Source organism: Nicotiana tabacum, chromosome 8 (genome assembly GCF_000715075.1).
Source record: "Nicotiana tabacum cultivar K326 chromosome 8, ASM71507v2, whole genome shotgun sequence".
In the NCBI taxonomy this organism is placed as follows: domain Eukaryota; kingdom Viridiplantae; phylum Streptophyta; class Magnoliopsida; order Solanales; family Solanaceae; genus Nicotiana; species Nicotiana tabacum.
This window is the reverse complement of record NC_134087.1, coordinates 68,611,476-68,622,534: the sequence shown is the minus strand read 5'-3', so window position 1 is coordinate 68,622,534 and position 11,059 is coordinate 68,611,476. Positions and strand designations below refer to the sequence as shown.

The window sequence follows — 11,059 nt, the reverse complement described above, 5'->3', positions numbered from 1 at the left end:
GAGTTTACCGGATTGCCGAACAACTTCTTGAAAATTGAAAATCGTTGAACACTTGAAAACTTCAATTCAACAACTTCACAATTTTTCACGAAATTTCAACAATAAATTAAGTAATTGTAGTAGAGAGATTGAGAGAGATTGAGAGATATTGAGAGATATTGATGAATGAGTGAATAAAAATGAAAGATTGAGGAGGTATTTATAGTTGAGAAATGGGGAAAATTGTAATTATATAAAGTTTGGGGTTAAAATAAAGTTTGGGGGCCAAATGGCCATTTTTTAAACTTAAAAACGGTCATATTTTCAGCCCAAACGACTAGATTTTAAATATGGCCGTTAGAGAATTTTAATTTTTTTTTTTTAAAAAAAAATAGCCGTTGGGTCCGTTAGGCCCGCCAGGCCCGCCTGACGGTCCCGGGCTCGTGGGCTCAAACTAGAAGACCGCCCGTCACGGGCTTCCCAGGCCCACCAAGACCGGCCCACCAGACCCGTTAGGACCGCGGGCCCGGTCCGGTCCGATTCAGGCCCGGCCCACCAAGCAGCCTTACTGAAATATGATGGCGTTGAAGACCTAATGGAGGTCTCATCGTACGGTCTACGATAAAACTTCAAGAACGGTACAAATGACTCTCGAGGCTTTTCTGTCTTGCTTACGTGTCCCTCCTTGTTGAAGAACATTGCTGGTGATTGAAAAAATGAAGGTCTCACAGCCCTTGGATCTAATAAATCTTGTGTTACGTTTTCTAGGGCAAAGGTGTGAAGGGAAGAATCCTTTTTTAACGGCTCCGATGTTGCCACGTGGAGTCCTAGCAACAGGTGAGCAAAGGAGTAGGATCGAGCATTGAGGGGTGGGTGAGATTGTTGGGCCTAATTTGGAAGATGACGTGTCAACGCTAGTGAAGGCAAATCGAGCATGACCCAATCTTGATCTTGGAGAGTTGAATCTGTGGGATGCTGATTTTGGATCATACCAAGTGAAGTAGTTGAAATCCAATACCATTGTAAGTGGTGCTAGCTCACCAAATGTTTTCACTCCCTATCATAAACCAACAACAACAGTAAAGATTTTCTGTGGATAGTATAAAGAATTTTTTATACTATCACGTTATTCAAATGACACTTGCATGCAAGCCTCTTTAAAATGTATTTTCAAAATAAAACTAAGTTACTTATTATAACTAGTAAAGAAACTCTGCTAGTGTAAAAGTTGCTTGCACTACTATAGATGTGCATTTCACTAATTTGACTTGAAATAAATTACTCTGTCCAATCTCAAATACTAATCCCTCGGCAAAACAACAAGCATTTATTACTTTTTTACCTAACCCTTGTTGTTTCATTTAGTAGAAATGTTAATTAAGTTAAATATCTAAGAATAAATAAAAAGGTTTTAGATAATTACTCTTATAATTAAGGATTAAATATCAATGTTAATTAAGAGCGCAAAAAATTTAGGATCCATTTGGCCATAGATTTTGTCAAAATATATTTGGGTTTTTTTTGGCAAATATATGTTTGACCATAGATTTTATCCACATTTTAGCAAATTCCCAAAATCCAAAATCCAAAATCCAAAATCCAAAATCCAAATCCCAAAACCAGCAAAATATCACTATTACATTTTTTAGAAATTGCCCCAAACTTTTGTATTTTATAAAACAACCCACCACTTATTATTTTGCAACAATGTTGCTTCGTCTTCTCAGTCATCTGATAGTGCATTATGTAGTTCATTATAAAAATAATAATTTTATACCAAATTTATTTATGTTCAGGACTATAGTTTGCGATAATATAATGAACGTTATTGATAAATGTAGTGTTGGGTACTTGTGATAGTTTTTAGAACTTGTGAGTATAAGTCATATTTCTTGTTTTTTCAAAAAAAAAAATGAAATATATTTTGAAAATCTATGTCCAAACACATTTTCATCTTCAAATCAAACTTTACTCAAACCAGAAATTTGAGAATCTATGGCCAAAACGCTAGCTAAAAATGCAGACAGTATAAATGGGACGAATATAATAGTAGTAAATACCTTCCAAAGATAAGAGAAAAGGGAGGGAGGATCAATGACAAAAGCTTTGTGAAGACGGCCTGGATAATAATCTGTGATAATTTTCAGTGTAGGCAGCAGTATGTTCATAAAAGCTGATGCTGACCTGAAAAAGCCTGCATTTCGCAATTTGTTATAGTAGTAGTAAAATAAATTATCATTAACCAATGAAACTCTACAGCAAAAAGCACGAGAAAATTCAAACTTCTTGCAGGCTTTGTTAGGTTCTGACAAGGTAAGAAAAAGTTGAATTCTGGGTAATTTTGCTTGACTTTATTGAGTTTTTGAGGTTCTTTTTTTGGAGATAAAAGAGAATGAAGGTTGAAAGCAACAACTCAAGGGCACTCCAGGCAAAGCCAGCATGAAAGAATTTCAGATCTTGCCTACCTATTTATTATACGGAAACTAACTAGCTGTAGTAGGCACAATCACCATCGCCTTTGTTTGATTAGTCAATTAATTGCTCTTTAAATAAGAGATTAGGTGTGACATTGAAACTTAAAAGGATCTGAAATAGGAGTATTAATTATAAGACTCCAAAACTGAAATGATGTCTTTTTTGGCACAAAATATTTTCTACAATTAAAAAGAAAAAGTTACATTTCTACATAAAACGCAGTATAATATTGCGTTTTACTTTAACAGTCCGTTAAAGTTAAACGCAGTATTATACTGCGTTTTATTAAAAAATTAATTTTTTTATAGGAAAACGCATTACAATACTGCGTTTAAGGAAAGCACAGTATTATATTGCGTTTCCCTATAAAATTTGGGCCCACCTTATAACAGTTCTGCAAGACTGCAGAGAATAATTTATTTTTTAGTGTAAAACGTAGTATAAAACTGCGTTTTACACTGAAACGTATTATTATACTGCGTTTTACACTATTTTTTGGACCCACCAATAAGTAACATAAAACGTGGGCCCATAAAAAACGGATAACTGACATAACAATAATTCAAATACATAAAACGTGGTATTGTACTGTGTTTTACATAAAAAAATTCTGCACCCCAAGCTTGGACTTGTCTTATTTAAAGGCGTTTGAATTTTATGAAAATCCATTCAAAACTTTCCTTCAAACTTCCGTTCATACTTCTCTCTTCTTCTTATCAATCATTTTTTTATAATGTCTGAAGAGCCAAAAATAAGGGTTTCATTATATTGGGGGGTGAGGTTGTGCTGGAGAATAACTCTGTGAGGTATAGCTCACCTCCACAGTGTCATGTTAAATTGCCGCTTACAATGGAGTACGATAAATTGGTATCGTTGTTACGTAAAAAAATGAGTGTGAGGAAACGTTCAGTGAACCTTAAAGTAACCGGTGGATTTCTGTATTCAGTGACTCCGCAGGGGTTTGCTTATTATTTTGAGTTTAACATCGAAGATGATGAAACTCTTAGAGATTTTTTGCGGATTCCGGATGAATACAGAGAATTTATTGTAATAAAATTATTGAAAATGTACGTCAAAGTTGAAGACGTTCCCAATAATGAGGGTGTGCATAATAGGGATAATCCCCAGTCATCTGGTGGTTATTCTGGAGCAGTTTTTGCCGGACAGATTGCTGATGAAAGAGCTTGCCTTGATTTAAACTTGTCATCACCGACGAATGAGCAGCCACAAAATAATTTTTTGACTTTATATAATCCACAAAACGACTGGTAAACTTAAATTTTTCTATGCTTTAGCGATGTTTATTTTATGTTTTAATTGGATTTGTATTAACCCTCATATTTTTCATAGGGGATACCGTCCGGAAATGAATTTTACTAGTTATGACCCCGCTCTTAGTTGGAATATGCGTAGTTCTGGCCTATTGGACCACGGTGGTCCATCCGAGAGTCATCACCAACCAGAAATATCCATCATGAAACGTCAAGACAGTACAACTTGTAAGTAAAGTGATATAGCTATATGTAAAGTATTTATCTAGTTGGGTAGCTTATCATTTTGTTCTTTTTGTGCAGTAAAAACGAGCATCTTGATGTTCCTGACCTCACACAGTTGCCCATAGACGACGTACTGACTCGTGATTTGGCAGATGCGTAGAGTCAGGAAGATGATAGTGATTATGACAATAGTGCGGATGAGTCTGGAGATGACACACCCTTTCCTGATGAGGGTGATGACAAGCAGGAAGTGGATGCCGAACGTGAGCTAACGAGGGAGCATGCTCCTCCACCTCCCGCTAGACCAAGAGTGTACGAGCCCCACGTTCCATCTCATGAGCGGAATATTCCCTACCTTGATAATTTGCCAAGTATGCCGGACGTGGATGCCCTCACAAGGGATGATGACGAAATTCGGTCAGCGATGTGGGGTTTGTCTAGACCAGCGGTATTGGCAAAGGGCATGTATTTCCCCGATAAAGCTCACCTAATTAGGGCTGTAAAAATCTACAGTGTAAGAGAGTGCCGTGAGATGATGGTAAGGGAGTCAACTACGGAAGTATACAAGGCGGTATGCCGTAGAGACTTTATGGGTTGTCACTGGATGTTGCGTGCCAGCTAGAAAAAATCAGGTTTGTGGAAAGTGGGTAAATTTATTAGCACCCACAGATGTGAAATGGACACATTCAATGAGAATCACTTCAACCTGGATGTGGACTTGATTTCTCTTGTCTTGATTCCATATTTGGAAGTGTCCATTAGGTTCAAGATTAAAGAGTGTATTACAGCCGTCCACCAGGAGTATGGTTGTACTATAACCAAAAGAAAGGCATATCTCGGTCGCAAACGTGCCTTTGAACTTATTTATGGAGACTAGGATAAGTCTTTTTCAAATCTGCCCAGGTACATGGCCGCACTGCAACACTTTAACCCCGGGATTGTTGTTGAATGGAGGCGTGAGCGGAGTCCGGACAGACCCGAATATATTTTCAACTATGTGTTCTGGTCATTTAAACCAGCAATTGATGGCTTTTGTGCATTGTCGTCCTGTAATTTCCATAGACGGTATTCATGTCTATGAAAAGTATGATATTAAGCTTTTGATTGCAGTTGCAGTAGATGCCAAGGATAAATATTTCCACTAGCTTTTTCCATTTGTGCCAACGAAAGCGAAGAGACGTGGACGCTTTTTTTGAACCACTTGAAGTAGCACGTTGTCAAACAGTGTTTAGGTATTTGTCTAATATCTGATCGATATGGTGGTATTTTAAGTTCTGTACGACACTTGCCTGAATGGCAGGAACCCTATGCATACCACCGTTACTGTGTGAGGCACCTGAAGGCCAATTTCCAGAAGAAATATCCTGACAAGGCCTTGCATGACTTAATGTGGATGGCTGCAACTGAGCACCAGCAGTGCAAATTCATGAAGCGCATGGAAGCGATCCGGCAGTTAGATCCACAAGCCTATACTTGGCTGATGGGACATGAGCTTCGCATGTGGACATAGCATGCTGATGGCGGCAGACGATGGGGAGCCCTGACTACAAATGTGTCGGAGTCATTCAACGGCTTGTTGAAGTTTGCCCGTGGATTGCCTGTCACTGCCATGGTCCGCATGACATTCAAATAGAGTGCGGAGAGGTTAGTTGAAAGGTGTGAGCACGTGATTTTTGCCCTATGAGAATTGCTCCCAAAAACTCAAAATAAAATAATTTTTTCCGTTGTTTGCAATTTTGTAGATTTTTATAGTATTTTCTGTCATTATTTGCATGAGTTCGTGCATGTTTATATGTTTAAATAAATGAAAAATACAAAAAATAGATTGCATTTGCATTTAGGATTTAATTTTATAATTTTGAGTTGAATGGTAAATTACTTATTTTTACAAAAATGAAAGAATCAAAAAAAAATTACATTTTTAAAGTGTTTAATGTCAAATTGTGTGATTATTTTATTTTTAGTATTTAATTACTTGTGATAAATATTATTTAAAGTGGATTAGTATTTTAAGTCAATTTCGGTTTTATAATTTGAGTTAGGATTTTTGGTTTTAATTTTGAAAATAATTTAGGAAGAAAAAAAAATTAATAAAAGAGAGGAAGAACCAAACTTGGGCCAAAAGCAGCCAAGCCCAAACCAAACCTGATCCAGCCCATTACCAGTCCAATTCAGTCCGTCTCCAGCATCACCGAAACGACGTCGTTTCAGGCCTTTTGATCTGAAACGTTGAATCAGCCTGATCGAACGGTCCAAACCGTTCCTCAAAACCCGACCCATTCCCATACCCGGACCGCCTAGTTAATACACAAAACGACCCCGTTTCATTAGAAGGTTATTCAGAGCCGTTGAATTTCAATTATCCAACGGTCCAAATTAATTAGCTAATTTAATATACCCCAAAACCCTACCTCTACCCCAAAACAAACCCCCCTCATTCGTCTCTCTTCAGAGACCAAAAATCACTGCCTCACTCCGCCGCTTTCCGCCCGCCGAAAATCGTCCACGACGGCGAACGGTGGCCAATTACCCCCATCTTCACACCCCTGAACCACCACGCCCTCCTCTTTCCAAATCCACCCTCCATTGTCCTTGAATCATCATTATCTGCTTCGAATATCAGATCGAAGAATCAGTCTAGAACCCTAGTTCGTCCAATGACCCCCAAATTAACACCCCTAGAACATCTAACCACCCCCAATCCAAATCCAATACCCGTTTGCTTCGAATCATCCTCAAACTTCTCGAATCTTCATTTGAAGATTCGAGCAAAACCTGGACCTACCCCAATCCGCCCTGAACTCACCCCCTGGCACCCCCTGACCTCCCCCATGCCCAAAACACACTTGGTTCCGTTCGAATCTTGCTAGAACCATTCGAACCCCAAAATTGAACCAAGAACCCTATAAAGACCAAACATGGGTTTTATCCAAAATTAAAGGAATTTGGGCGTCTAATCGACCTTAGTCGAAGTGTTCTCCATTGACAACACTCGATTAAGGTCCGTTCGACCTCAAAAAGCTCGAGTTAAGAGTTCGACCTAGGTTCGTCTAGTTTCTATTTTGTTAAGGTATTTTTTCTCCTTTCTTTCTTGTTCTATTTTTGTTACGGATAATTGTGTTTTAGTTTAATTATAATCCAATTTTTGTTCACTGCTTCTTCTTCTTCTACGATCAGACCTTTTTATTTGGTCGAGTCTGCTTCTGTTCATGGTCGAATATATGTTATAAGCCATGTAATTTGTTAGTTTATAAGTTCCCTGTATTTGTCAATACCACTCGAATCACTGGTTGGTCTGTTTATTCTGATTGTTTGTTGTTAACTGCTAAATGTTATAGCCTGTGTAATAAATTGAATAAGCGTCGTCGATTAGTCCTGTAGGTTTGAGTGTTAGTTTAACCTGATAGTAGTTTAATTTTGGTTTTGATTTCATGGTTCATTCTAGTCTGTTTCCCCTCCTGCTTCGTTTATGTCCTAAATGTTGTGTTGAAATGAGCCTGTTGGTATAGTTGAACTTAGAACTGAGCCTGTGGGTATATTCAGTTCGTCACATTTTTTTGAATTGCTTGGTCATTTGAAATGTTTTGAATTACTTGGTCAGTCGAACTGCTTCGTCACAACTGTTATTTTGGTTGTCACCTAAACCTGCTGTGTCATGCCCTGTAAGGGTGTTCTGAGTCATTAAAAGCCTTGGCCTTTATTTTGTTGCTATTTGATTCAAGCTTAAGCAATTGATGAATCGAATCCTACTATTTAGGGTCTGAAATGAATCTGACATTGGTTTGAATTCAGTATTGGTATGATAATGTCAACTAGATAGTAGTGAGTCATAAGGTTGCATTCAGAACTTAAGAGAATTGGTTATAGCTGCAATTTTAGGGACTCTAGGAGGGTATTTTGGGATTTAAAAGGTTTAAGTTGAATGGTCTGACAGCGGGGTACTAAAGTGCCAATAAACTAATGAATTATTTAGTAATAGTGGGGAACAAGGCTTAATGGCAAGAGAAGTTGATTAAATAAGTTAAGTCACCCATAACAAGACTTAGTAGTGGCTGTCAGGGAATATCATGGGCAAAAAATACTCTCTTAATTAGCTTGATTGCTCCTAAGAGTTGGCAGGGTCAGTGTTTGGTTATAAATAGAGTCATTTAAGATAGATTTAGGGGATGATCCTAAAAAATCTGAAGAGAGACCTGGAGAGAGGAAAAGTGAATCTGAGAAGAACATTTTTGAGTCTTGAATCAGTTCTGAGGGAGAGTTTAAAAGAAAGGTCTATTGATTATGTTTCTGAATTTATCCGAGCTCAGTTTGTTCTGTTTGGGTGTTGATTGTTGCGGTGTGGTCTTACAAATCTGTTCGTTGTTTGGGTTTGAGTGTGTTTCTGATTCAGAACTGGTACTGTTGTTGTACTGCTGTTGTAACTGCTGTTGCGTTATTGCTGCTGACTGTTCTTTCTCCTTTTCCTGTGTTGCATTTCTCCAGGTACACATTTGAACTTATTTTGGTGTAATTTCTCCAGTGAAATGAAAAGGCAGTTGTTGTTTGACATTCATTAAAGTTTTACTATTTTTAGTTTACTATGATACAGTTAGCTTTAAGATTTGTATGATAAGTTTGTGCCTTAACGCGTCTGTAGGGACTAGTTGGGTCATTAACATGCTATGTATTGTTTTGTAACTGGTGGACAATGGGTACCTACATAATTAAGATAATTGTCTAATCAATTTGAGTGGTTTTGAATGGTGATGGACTGATTACTCCAATATGTAACTCACTTCTGATGGAATCAAGTCCAAAGTGTCAAATAGTCACTGTTCGGGTTAATTGCTCGCCACACTAAAAATCAAATACAAATTGCAGCAAATAAGTGCATATTCACGTTAGTCCAGGTCACATATGTTTAGTTTAGAATTGGAAATTATCCATGACTCTGTGTGTGATTTAAATCATTATTGGATAAGTGATTCGTTGGAGTGAGTTATAGATAATATCATTTCTACTCTAATAGGGATGAGCAAATAATTGTGAGTTATGCAATTTCGGATCTTTAACGCACATTAATTAACTAGGACTGCTTGCATTTTAGAGACGAATTAAGTAGAAAATTATAGATTGTTTTAGGATGAACCTTTAAAATAATAAAATAAAGGTGAGCTTTGCCTAATAAAAATGCATAAAATGCGGGGCCCTCATTGAGATGTATATATTCAAGTCCTTAGATTTCGGGGACGGACCGTCTAATGAATTTCACGGCTTTCCTAAAAATGATAACGCGCTAGTCACTTTAGGCGCGCTTTTAATAAATTGCTTTCTTAAACTCGGGTGCACATTTATGTGACCCAAATCCAAATCTCAACGGAGTCAAAATGTATCAATAACCATGGGTGCATTGATGTGACATGGTTTGAGACGTGTTTTCACAACGTTGCAATTCTCTCTTAAAATAACAACAATAAAAGCGGGAAGGAGTTTAAAATTGGCACACAAGTCCAACATGTATAAATCAGATAAATAAGCCAAATATGACAGTTGAGCAACCGTGCTAGAACCACGAAACTCGGGAATGCCTAACACCTTCTCCCGGGTTAACAGAATTCCTTATCCAGATTTCTGGTTCGCGGACTGTAATAAAGAGTCATTTCTTTTTCTCGATTCGGGATTCAATCTGTGACTTGGGACACCATAAATCTCCCAAGTGGCGACTCTGAGTTAAATAATAAATCCCGTTTCGATTGTCCTTTAATGAGGTTCGACAGCTCTGGCGACTCTGCTGGGGACCCGAACCCAGAATCTCTGGTTCAGATAAATTGTTATATTTGGATTTTATCTGATTTTTTTACATGTTTGGGCCTAATGTGCTAAATGCTGCTTTTACCGCTTTGATATTATCTGAACTGTATATAAACTGTGCTGAAACCCTTCTCTTCTTACCTCCGAGGATGTGCTTGCTGGTCAAGACTCCCTATTCTGTTAGTGTCATACCTGAAATAAGAAAGAGGCCGGACAAGTTGCTAAGCCGGATGACCTTTTGGTTCCCAGTACGTAGCCCCCTCCTCGACTCGAGTTGTTCGCTCGGGTACACAGTCTAGAGCAAATACCCAGGTTATGAACCTAGAATAACTCAGCTTCATGCCAGATCCCTAGTAGGAACGTTTGTTTGCATCACGTGCATTTGAATTTGGAGGCTCAATACAGGGGTTAGGTCTGTCTAGGACGGGTGTACCAAAAAATGGAAATGACCATCCTGATGCATCTTACTTGCTACCTGTGCATTTATTTGCTTCGGACTCACATGCTGATCGACTTTTGATTACTTTGAGAAAAGAGAGATAGAGATGGTTAATCGCCTATTTTGAAAAATCAATAGTGTCAAAACTCTGTCGAATTTTTGAGAAAATGAAAAAAACAAAGAATAAAGAAAGGGGGGTTTTGTTTATGAAAAATGGTTTTATTTGCCATTAAAAAGAGTCTTGTTTTCAAAAGAAGTTTGTTTTATCGACCCGAACTACGCCGGTTTGATTCTCACAGGATGCGGGACACGTAGGCAACCCTCATCGGGTCAAACCTCCCCTTTACAAAAACGTCAAAATTTTAATTTTTCGTCATAAATAAGTCGGGTGATGCCATTTTTGGCAAGAATAGCCGAATGTTCCCGAAAGGGACGCCGGAAGGCTGACTTTGCATAAACGACCACTTTTAGTCATTTCTGGATTTTTGACCGGTCGACTCACCCAGCTTTAAAATCTTCGTTCCCGAAGTGCTGAAAAGCCGTGTGCGAAGCCGGATCTTCCTTTTAATCTGTGAAAAATTAAAAATAGTCAATTTGTTGAGTCAAATAATTTTTATTTCTTAATCACCTTAATAAATGTGCAGGATGAGCACGATGCAAAATGAACCTTTTTCAATAATGACTAAAATCCCTTTCCAATTGCGGCTATGGTGGGATGATTTAGGTGGTGAAGGGCGAGACGAGGTCAAGAAATATCTAAAAGGTCTTACGGGTTTATTGGAAATCCAGCCTCAGGGGGATATCATAAGAGCTTTGGTCACCTGCTGGGACCCGGCACACAATGTCTTCCACTTTTCCGATTTTGAACTCACTCCGACTT

The 11,059-nt window shown here is 38.1% G+C and overlaps 1 pseudogene; it reads right to left on the bottom strand.

The window, feature by feature from the left end:
- Nucleotides 1-360: 360 nt before the first annotated feature.
- Nucleotides 361-8,440, bottom strand: LOC107794519 (uncharacterized; annotated as a pseudogene).
- Nucleotides 8,441-11,059: the final 2,619 nt, after the last annotated feature.